The sequence below is a fragment of the Trachypithecus francoisi genome, unplaced genomic scaffold (genome assembly GCF_009764315.1).
Source record: "Trachypithecus francoisi isolate TF-2019V2 unplaced genomic scaffold, Tfra_2.0 Lachesis_group7, whole genome shotgun sequence".
Lineage (NCBI taxonomy): Eukaryota > Metazoa > Chordata > Mammalia > Primates > Cercopithecidae > Trachypithecus > Trachypithecus francoisi.
The window spans coordinates 32,456,214-32,466,532 of NW_022681472.1; positions in this window are offsets into that span (position 1 = coordinate 32,456,214).

The window sequence follows — 10,319 nt, forward strand, 5'->3', positions numbered from 1 at the left end:
CCACTGACCATTTTGACCTTTCCTTCCAGGTTTGGCATTTGGAGGAATAAATCAGGATTACTGCTGCCATTAAGCTTCAGATGTGGTGTCTTTAAGACAAAAAGTAAGACTATTACTGGCAGTTTTAGCTCTCGGGACAAGAACTGCATTGCTAATTTGGAACAGTAAGAATTAATCAGTAGGAGAAACTTGACGTTCCTGCGGGCTACATCAAGCTCCCCAAATATTTTAAGTATTACTTGTTCAATCAGCTGGGTAGTGAGAGGTAGGAAGGGAGACAAAGTTTTGTGTTTGGTAACTTGCCAGCTCTCAGATGTTGGCTAACCTTTTGAGAAGCAGAAAGTTTCTTTTTCATAAAAACATTTAGCAGTGGTCAGACTGATGAACATATTTGGAGACACTAAAATGATGTCATAATGGCAACAATGTTATTTTTACAGCATTAGAAGAAAGGAGGACAACTACCAGCTGCCAAACCCATTGGTCACATTGATCCCTAATAAATCCTGGGTGAGCTTGGCCAATATTAGTCATAGGATTTAAGCCTGTGAATCTGTTAGGACTTAAGATACATTGCTTTCAGTTGGGAGGGTAAGAGAAAATCTCCTGGTATATGGTTCCAGGAAGGGTAATTTAGTATACTTTCTTAATGCTTTGAAAAGCTATACTGAGGCAACTTTTTTTTTTTTTTAATGAATGTCTTGTAGTCTCAAAAGAAGATGGCAGCTTCACATCAGGGAAACATGGGGGAGATATATTTAAGGGAAGACAAAAAAGACACAAAGGAGACTGTAAAGCCTTCCAGGTTTTTTAGAAGCCCTAAAACAAATGATAAAAACCAAAAACATGTGATATAACTTTCGCATACCCCAAATTCACATTTACTGAAGGCTGACAAAGATATCACACTTCCAGCAGGGCACTTGGCTTTTTCTAATATATTTGAAGCAATTACTCCTCACAGCTCTAGTAGCAGTAAATACGAGTAATATTCCTGTTTTACAGATGAGAAAGCTGCCATTTACTATAACCTAACAATTTAATATAGTCAGTAAGTCCATATAGCTGGACAACTGTGCACCTGGAATTCCATATCAGGCCTGTGAGATATCAGAGTCCAAGACTGTGAACGTGAGGCTGAAATACAGAGAGTTACACCTCTTTGGAGGTAGTAGAGTTGGTGATCAGGAGCACAGGAGTCCTGTGAGGTGAGACAGGACTGTGTTCTTTCACTTATCAGCTATGTGAATTGAGTAGGTTCTGAGGGAAATGGAGAAAATAGTTATTTCAAATGGAGATAATTAATGAATAATTAATGAAATGGAGATAACAGTTATTTCATAGAGTTTTTAATGGGCTTAAACATTCAAGAAACTTAAATCCTTGGTAAAAAGTAATTGTTTTTATTACATAACTAATTTTGGAAATGCTTATTTGTTTACTTACTCTTTGACCAGAGATTTCCAAAGTAAGGCTCCACTCCAGAACAGTAAGTCATCATTCCTGGGAAAAGACCTTAAAATATGAGCTGTCATCTCTCATCCCTTGTGATTCTTAGGATGAGGCTAGTTTGGGACATAATGCCTTTGGTCTTTTGGTTCCCCTTCTCAACTTCATACCAACCAATCACATAAGTAATCTGTTAAAGGTCATACCATGCCATTGCTCCCTAGATCATCCCTGCAAATTACAAACCAGTCTTTATTTTCTCCTTGATCTATAAAGATTAGCGATGCTATAACAGTATGTCAGATAAGCTTCAGCTCTGGTTCTGTCTGGCACTGAATTATAATTGGTTCAAAGCACACATCCAGAGGAAAGATTGTCTGAATCCTTCGTGAAGAAATTGCTTTTTAAACAGGTAATGTACTGAGACCCGGAAAGTAAATCCTCCACAGAGCACCCTCCCTTCCCAATCATCTGACAGTCTTTTAAAAGTCAATTCAGAATTCACCCATTCCAGAATTTGCCACTGACTAATAGTACTTGACTTCAGCCACTTCCACATTACTCTCAGAATTTCAGTTGTGAATCTAGGGAAATAATTAGCATTGGTTACATGACTAATGTTCTTAATAGCTGTGGTTTAGTATCTTTCTTTAACTAGACTATATGGTACTTGAAGGTAAGACTCATGTCTGCTACATATTAAAGTTTATGACAGTACAAAAGAAAGAGAAGATATGGTGTTCGCCCTCAAGGAGCAGACAATCCAATTGATGAGCGATATTGATCTGCAACTTTTTTTTTTTTTTTTGTACTTTAAGTTCTAGGGTAGATGTGCACAATGTGCAGGTTTGATACATAGGTACACATGTGCCATGTTGGTTTGCTGCGCCTATCAACTCATCATTGACATTAGGTATTTCTCCTAATGCTATCCCTCCCCCAGTCCCCCACACCCCGACAGGCCCCAGTATGTAATGTTCCCCACCCTGTGTCCAAGTGATCTCATTGTTCAATTCCCACCTACGAGTGAGAACATGAGGTGCTTGGTTTTCTGTCCTTGTGATAGTTTGCTGAGAATGATGGTTTCCAGCTTCATCCATGTCCCAGCAAAGGACGTGAACTCATCCTTGTTTATGGCTACATAGTATTCCATGGTGTATATGTGCCACATTTTCTTAATCCAGTCTGTCACTGATGGACATTTGGGTTGGTTCTAAGTCTTTGCTATTGTGAATAGTGCTGCAATAAACATACGTGTGCATGTGCCTTTACAGTAGCATGATTTATAATCCTTTGGGTATATACCCAGTGATAGTATTGCTGGGGCAAATGGTAATTCTAGTTCTAGATCCTTGAGGAATCGCCACATTGTCTTCCACAATCGTTAAACCAATTTACACTCCCACCAAGAGTGTGAAAGTGGTCCTATTTCTTCACATCCTCTCCAGCATCTGTTGTTTCCTGACTTTTTAATGATTGCCATTCTAACTGGCATGAGATGGCATCTCATTGTGGTTTTGATTTGCATTTCTCTGATGGCCAGTGATGATGAGCATTTTTCATGTGTCCATTGGCTGCATAGATGTCTTCTTCTGAGAAGTGTCTGTTCATATTCTTTGCCCACTTTTTGATTTTTTTTTTCCTTGTAAATTTGTTTGAGTTATTTGTAGATTCTGGATATTAGCCATTTGTCAGACGGGTAGACTGCAAATATTTTCTCCCATTCTGTAGGCTGCCTGTTCACTTTGATGGTAGTGTCTTTTGCTGTGCAGAAGCTCTTTAGTTTAATTAGATTCCATTTTTCTATTTTGGCTTTTGTTGCCATTGCTTTTGGTGTTTTAGTCATGGAGTCCTTGCCCATGCCTATGTCCTGAATGGTATTGCCTAGGTTTTCTTCTAGGGTTTTTATGGCTTTAGGTCTAACATTTAAGTCTTTAATCCATCTTGAGTTAATTTTTGTATAAGGTGTAAGGAAGGGATCCAGTTTCAGCTTTCTCTATATGGCTAGTCAGTTTTCCCAGCACCATTTATTAAATAAGAAATCTTTTCCCCATTTCTTGTTTTTGTCAGGTTTGTCAAAGATCAGATGGTTGTAGATATGTAGTATTATTTCTGAGGGCTCTGTTCTGTTCCATTGGTCTGTATCTCTGTTTTGGTACCAGTACCATGCTGCTTTGGTTACTGTAGCCTTGTAGTATAGTTTGAAGTCAGGTAGCATGATGCCTCCAGCTTTATTCTTTTTGCTTAGGATTGTCTTGGCAATGAGGGCTCTTTTTTGGTTCCACATGAACTTTAACGTATTTTTTTCCAATTCTGTGAAGAAGGTCATTGGTAGTTGATGGGGATGACATTGAATCTATAAATTACTTTGGGCAGTATGGCCACTTTCACAATATTGATTCTTCCTATCCATGAGCATGGAATATTCTTCCATTTGTTTGTGTCCTCTTCTATTTCGTTGAGTAGTGGTTTGTAGTTCTCCTTGAAGAGGTCTTCATCTCCCTTGTAAGTTGAATTCCTAGGTATTTTATTCTCTTCGTAGCAATTGTGAATGGGAGCTCACTCATGATTTGCCTCTCTGTTTGTCTGTTAATTGTGTATAGGAACGGTTGTGATTTTTACACATTGATTTTGTATCCTGAGACTTTGCTGAAGTTGCTTATCAGCTTAAGGAGATTTTGGGCTGAGATGATGGGATTTTCTAAATATACAATCATGTCATCTGCAAACAGGGACAATTTGACTTCTTCATTTCCTAATTGAATACCCTTTATTTCTTTCTCTTGCCTGATTGCCCTAGCCAGAACTTCCAACGCTATGTTGAATAGGAGTGGTGAGCGGGGGTATCCCTGTCTTGTGCCGGTTTTCAAAGGGAATGTTTCCAGTTTTTCCCCATTTAGTATGATATTGGCTGTGAGTTTCTCATAAATAGCTCATTATTTTGAGATACGTTCCATCAATATCTAGTTTATTGAGAGTTTTTAGCATGAAGGTTGTTGAATTTTGTTGAAGGCCTTTTCCGCATCTGTTGAGATAATCATGTGGTTTTTGTCATTGCTTCTGTTTATGTGATGGATTACATTTATTGATTTGCCTATGTTGAACCAGCCTTGCATCCCAGGGATGAAGCTGACTTGATCGTGGTGGATAAGCTTTTTGATGTGCTGCTAGATTCGGGTTGCCAGTATTTTATTGAGGATTTTAGCATCGATGTTCGTCAAGGATATTAGTCTAAAATGCTCTTTTTTTGTTGTATTTCTGCCAGGCTTTGGCATCAGGATGATGTTGGCCTCATAAAATGAGTTAGGGAGGATTCCCTCTTTTTCTGTTGATTGGAATCATTTCACAAGGAATAGTACTAGCTCCTCTTTGTACCTCTGGTAGAATTCAGCTGTGAATCCATTTGGTCCCATACTTTTTTTGGTTGGTAGGCTGTTAATTATTGCCTCAATTTCAGAGCCTGTTATTGGTCTATTCAGAGATTCAGCTTCTTCCTGGTTTAGTACTGGTAGAGTGTATATATCCATAAATTTATCGATTTCTTCTAGATTTTCTAGTTTATTTGCATAAAGGTGTTTATAATAATCTCTGATGGTAGTTTGTATTTCTGTGGGATCAGTGGTGATATCCCCTTTATCATTTTTTTATTGCATCTATTTGATTCTTCTCTCTTTTCTTCTTTATTAGTCTTGCTAGTGGTCTATCAATTTTGTTGATCTTTTCAAAAAGCAGTTCCTGGATTCATTGATTTTTTGAAGGTTTTTTTTTGTGTCTCCATCTCTTTCAGTTCTGCTCTTATCTTAGTTATTTCTTGCCTTCTGCTAGCTGTTGAATTTGTTTGCTCTTGCTGCTCTAGTTCTTTTAATTGTGATGTAAGTGTGTCGATTTTAGATCTCTCCTGCTTTCTCTTGTGGGCATTTAGTGCTATAAATTTCCCTCTACACACTGCTTTAAATGTGTCCCAGAGATTCTGGTATGTTGTGTATTTGTTCTCATTAGTTTCAAAGATCATCTTTATTTCTGCCTTCATTTCGTTATTTATCCAGTAGTCATTCAGGAACAGGTTGTTCAGTTTCCATGTAGTTGTGCAGTTTTGAGTGAGTTTCTTAATCCTGAGTTCTAATTGGATTGCACTCTGGTCTGAGAGACAGTTTGTTGTGATTTCTATTCTTTTACATTTGCTGAGGAGTGCTTTACTTCCAATTATGTGGTCAATTTTAGAATAAGTGTGATGTGGTGCTGAGAATAATGTATATTCTGTTGATTTGCGGTGGACAGTTCTTTAGATGTCTATTAAGTCTGCTTGTTGTGGAGCTGAGTTCAGGTCCTGGATATCCTTGTTAACCTTTTGTCTCATTGATCTGTCTAATATTGAGAGTGGAGTGTTAAAGTCTCCCATTATTGTCGTGTGGGAGTCTAAGTCTCTTTGTAGGTCTCTAAGGCCTTGCTTTATGAATCTGGGTGCTCCTGTAGTGGATGCATATGTATTTAGGATAGTTAGTTCTTCTTGTTGAATTGATCACTTTACCATTATGTAATGGCCTTCTTTGTCTCTTTTGATCTTTGTTGGTTTAAAGTCTGTTTTATCAGAGAGTAAGATTGCAACCCCTGCTTTTTTCTGTTCTCCATTTGCTTGGTAGATCTTCCTCCATCCCTTTATTTTGAGCCTATGTGTGTCTCTGCATGTGAGATGGGTCTCCTGAATACAGCAAACTGATGGGTCTTGACTCTTTGTCCAGTTTTCCAGTCTGTGTCTTTTAATGGGCATTTAGCCCATTTATATTTAAGATTAATATTGTTATGTGTGAATTTGATCCTGTCATTATGATGTTCGCTGGTTATTTTGCCCATTAATAGATGCAGTTTCTTCTTAGCATCAATGGTCTTTATAATTTGGCATCTTTTTGCAGTGGCTGGACTGGTTGTTTCTTTCCATGTTTAGTACTTCCTTCAGGAGCTCTTGTACAGCAGGCCAGGTGGTGACAAAATCTCTCAGCATTTGCTTGTCTGTAAAGGATTTCATTTCTCCTTCACTTATCAAGCTTAGCTGGCTGGAGATGAAATTCTGGGTTGAAAATTCTTTTCTTTATGAATGTTGAATATTGGCCCCCACTCTTTTCTGGCTTGTAGGGTTTCTGCTGAGAGATCCGCTGTTAGTCTGATGGGCTTCCCTTTGTTGGTAACTCAGCCTTCCTCTCTGACTACCCTTCATATTTTTTCCTTCATTTCAACCTTGGTGAATCTTACAATTATGTGTCTTGGGGTTGCTCTTCTTGAGGAATATCTTCGTGGTGTTCTCTGTATTTCCTGAATTTGAATGCTGGCCCATCTTGCTAGGTTGTGGAAGTTCTCCTGGATAATATCCTGAAGAGTGTTTTCCAACTTAGTTCCATTCTTTCCATCACTTTCAGGTACACCAATCAGACGTAGATTTGGTCTTTTCACATAGTCCCATATTTCTTGGAGGCTTTGTTTGTTTCTTTTTACTCTTTTTTCTCTAACCTTGTCTGCTCGATTTATTTCATTAATTTGATCTTCAATCACTGATATCCTTTCTTCCACTTAATCAAATAGGCTATTGAAGCTTGTGCATGTGTCAGAATGTTCTCATGCCATGGTTTTCAGCTCCATCAGGTCATTTGTGGTCTTCTTGACGCTGTTTATTCTACTTAGTCATTTGTCTAATCTTTTTTCAAGGTTTTTACCTTCCTTGACAAGGGATCAAACATCCTCCTTTAGCTTGGATAAGTTTGTTATTACTGACCTTCTGAAGCCTACTTCTGTCAACTTGTCAAAGTCATTCTCCGTCCAGCTTTGTTCCGTTGCTGGTGAGGAGCTGCTATCCTTTGAAGGAGAAGAGGCACTCTGCTTTTTAGAATTTTCAGCTTATCTGCTCTGGTTTCTCCCCATCTTTGTGGTTTTATCTACCTTTGGTCTTTGATGTTGGTGACCTACAGATAGGGTTTTGGTGTAGATGACCTTTTTGTTGATGTTGATGCTATTCCTTTCTGATTGTTAGTTTTCCTTCTAACAGTCAGGTCCCTCAGCTGCAGGTTTTTGGAGTTTGCTGGAGTTCCACTCCAGACCTTGTTTGCCTGGGTATCACCAGTGGAGGCTGCAGAACAGCAAATATTACTGTCTGATCCTTCCTCTAGAAGCTTCATCCCAGAGAGGCAGCCGCCTATATGAGGTGTCATTCAGCCCCTACTGGTAGGTGTCTCCCAGTTAGGCTACATGGGGGTCAGGGACCCACTTGAGAAGACAGTCTGTCCATTCTCAGTGCTCAAACACTGTGCTGGGAGAATCAATGCTCTCTTCAGAGCTGTCAGACAAGGTCGATTAAGTCCGCAGAAGCTGTCTGCTGCCTTTTGTTCAGCTATGCCCTGCCCACAGAGATGGAGTCTATAGAGGCCTATGCTGAGCTGTGGTGGGCTCCTCCCAGTTCAAGCTTCCTGGCGGCTTTGTTTACCTACTCAAGCCTCAGCAATGGCAGATGCCTCTCCCTCAGCCAGGCTGCCACCTTGCAAATCGATCTCAGACTGCTGCACTAGCAATGAGCAAGGCTCTGTGGTTGTGGGACCTGCTGAGCCGAGCACAGGAGAAAATCATCTTGTCTGCCAGTTGCTAAGACCTTGGGAAAAGCTCAGTATTTGGGTGGGGAGTGTCCCGTTTTCCCATGTAGTCTGTCAGCACTTCCCTTGGCTAGGAAAGGGAAATCCCCCAACCCCTTGTGCTTCCCAGGTAAGACGATGACCCACCCTGTTCCGGCTCGCCCTCCTTGGGCTGCACCCACTGTCCAACCAACAGTGGCTGCACCCACTGTTCTGCATTTCTGTTGGAAATGCAGAAATCACCCGTCTTCTACATCAGTCATGCTGGGAGCTGCAGACCGGAGCTGCTCCTATTCAGCCATCTTGGAACACCCCCTGATCTGCAACTCTTAAGCAATATTTGACATGTGACGAGGAGCAAATGACAGTGTTCTGGATATTTCATGAACCCAGCAGGCAAATAAAATACAAAATTCAGAATTGTCATCAGCTTCCTAAGGAGCCTCATATCTGAGGTTCATATAGTGTTTGCTCTCTTGGGAAGCAAAGCAACTCATTACAGATGTTTGAAGAAAATAAAAATGACATTTCTCTTAAGTAATACCTCTGTCTAGAAGTTGTTCTCAAAGTCTGTTCTCTCCTAGTACCTGGACATATGATACTGTAGTCTAGCATTTTTCTTTATTTTTATTTTTTATTTTACTGTAAATTCCGGGAACGAGAGCAGAATGGGTAGGTTTGTTACAAAGGTATATGTGTGTCATGGTGGTTTGCTGCACCTATCAACCTGTCATGTAGGTTTTAAGCCCTGCATGCATTAGCTATTTGTCCTAATGTTTTCCCTCCTCTCTGTCCCCACCCTGTGACTGGCCCTGGTGTGTATTGTTCCCCTCCCTGTGTCCATGTGTTCTCATTGTTCAACTTCCACTTATGAGTGGGAACATGCAGTGTTTGGTTTTCTATTCCTGTGTTAGTTAATTATTAAAAATATATTGATGGCTTTCAGCTTCATCCATGTCCCTGCAAAAGACATGATCTCATTCCTTTTAATGGCTGCATAGTATTCCATGGTGTATGTGTACCACATTTTCTTTATCCAGTCTATCATTGAGGGGCATTTGGGTTGGTTCCAAGTCTTTTCTACTGTAAGTAGTGCTGCAATAAATGTTCATGTGCATGTGTCTTTATAGTAGAATAATTTATATACCTTTGGGTGTATACCCAGTAATGGGATTGCTTGGTCAAATGGTATTTCTGGTTCTAGATCCTTGAGGAATCGCCACACTGTCTTCCACAATGGTTGAACTAATTTACATTCCCACCAAGAGTGTAAAAGCATTTCTATTTCTTCCCAACCTAGACAGCATCTATTATTTCTTGACTTTTTAATGATCGCTATTCTGACTAGTGTGGGATGGTATCTCATTATGGTTTTGATTTGTATTTCTTTAATGATCAGTGATGTTGAGCTTTTATTCATATGTTTGTTGGCTGCATAAATGTCTTCATTAGAGAAGTGTCTGTTCATATCCTTTGCCCACTTTTTGATGGGGTTGTTTGTTTTTTTCTTGTACATTTGTTTAAGTTATTTGTAGATTCTGGTTATTAGATCTTTGACAGATGGGCAGAGTGCAAAAATTTTCTCCCATTCTGTAGGTTGCCTGTTCACTTTGATAATAGCTTCTTTTGCTGTGCAGAAGCTCTTTAGTTAGATCCCATTTATCAATTTTGGCTTTTGTTGCAATTGCTTTTGGGATTTTCATCATGAAGTCTCTACCCATGTCTATGGTCTGGATGGTATTGTGTAGATTTTATTCTAGGGTTTTTATGGTTTTGGGTTTTACATTTAAGTCTTTAATCCATCTTGAGTTAATTTTTGTATAAGGTGTAAGGAAGTGGTCCAGTTTCAGTTTTCTGCATATGGCTTAGTCTAGCATTTTGCAACTGTGACTTGCGATTTATTACCAGGTCAGGAAATTTATTTAGGGACCATGACCATTATTTTTATAACATGAAATAGAACAGAGACTATCAGAGATAATGCACATAATAAAAATGACTTTATGAAAATTTCTGTGTATGTATACTAGGTCACAATGTAAAATATGTTTCTTAGTGTGACTTATAGTAAAAAAGAATTTGAGGAACGATGCCTCTAGTCAATATCTCAAAAATGAACCAGATAGTTTTATTAAGAGTATAGGAAAGGTTGATGCTTGCAAGATGTTTTCTTTTTGAAGAAAATAATCTTATCTTGTGGTAATACTTTCCTTGCTAAGTTCAAAACTAATCATGGAGAAAAATGTATTACTCATGTTC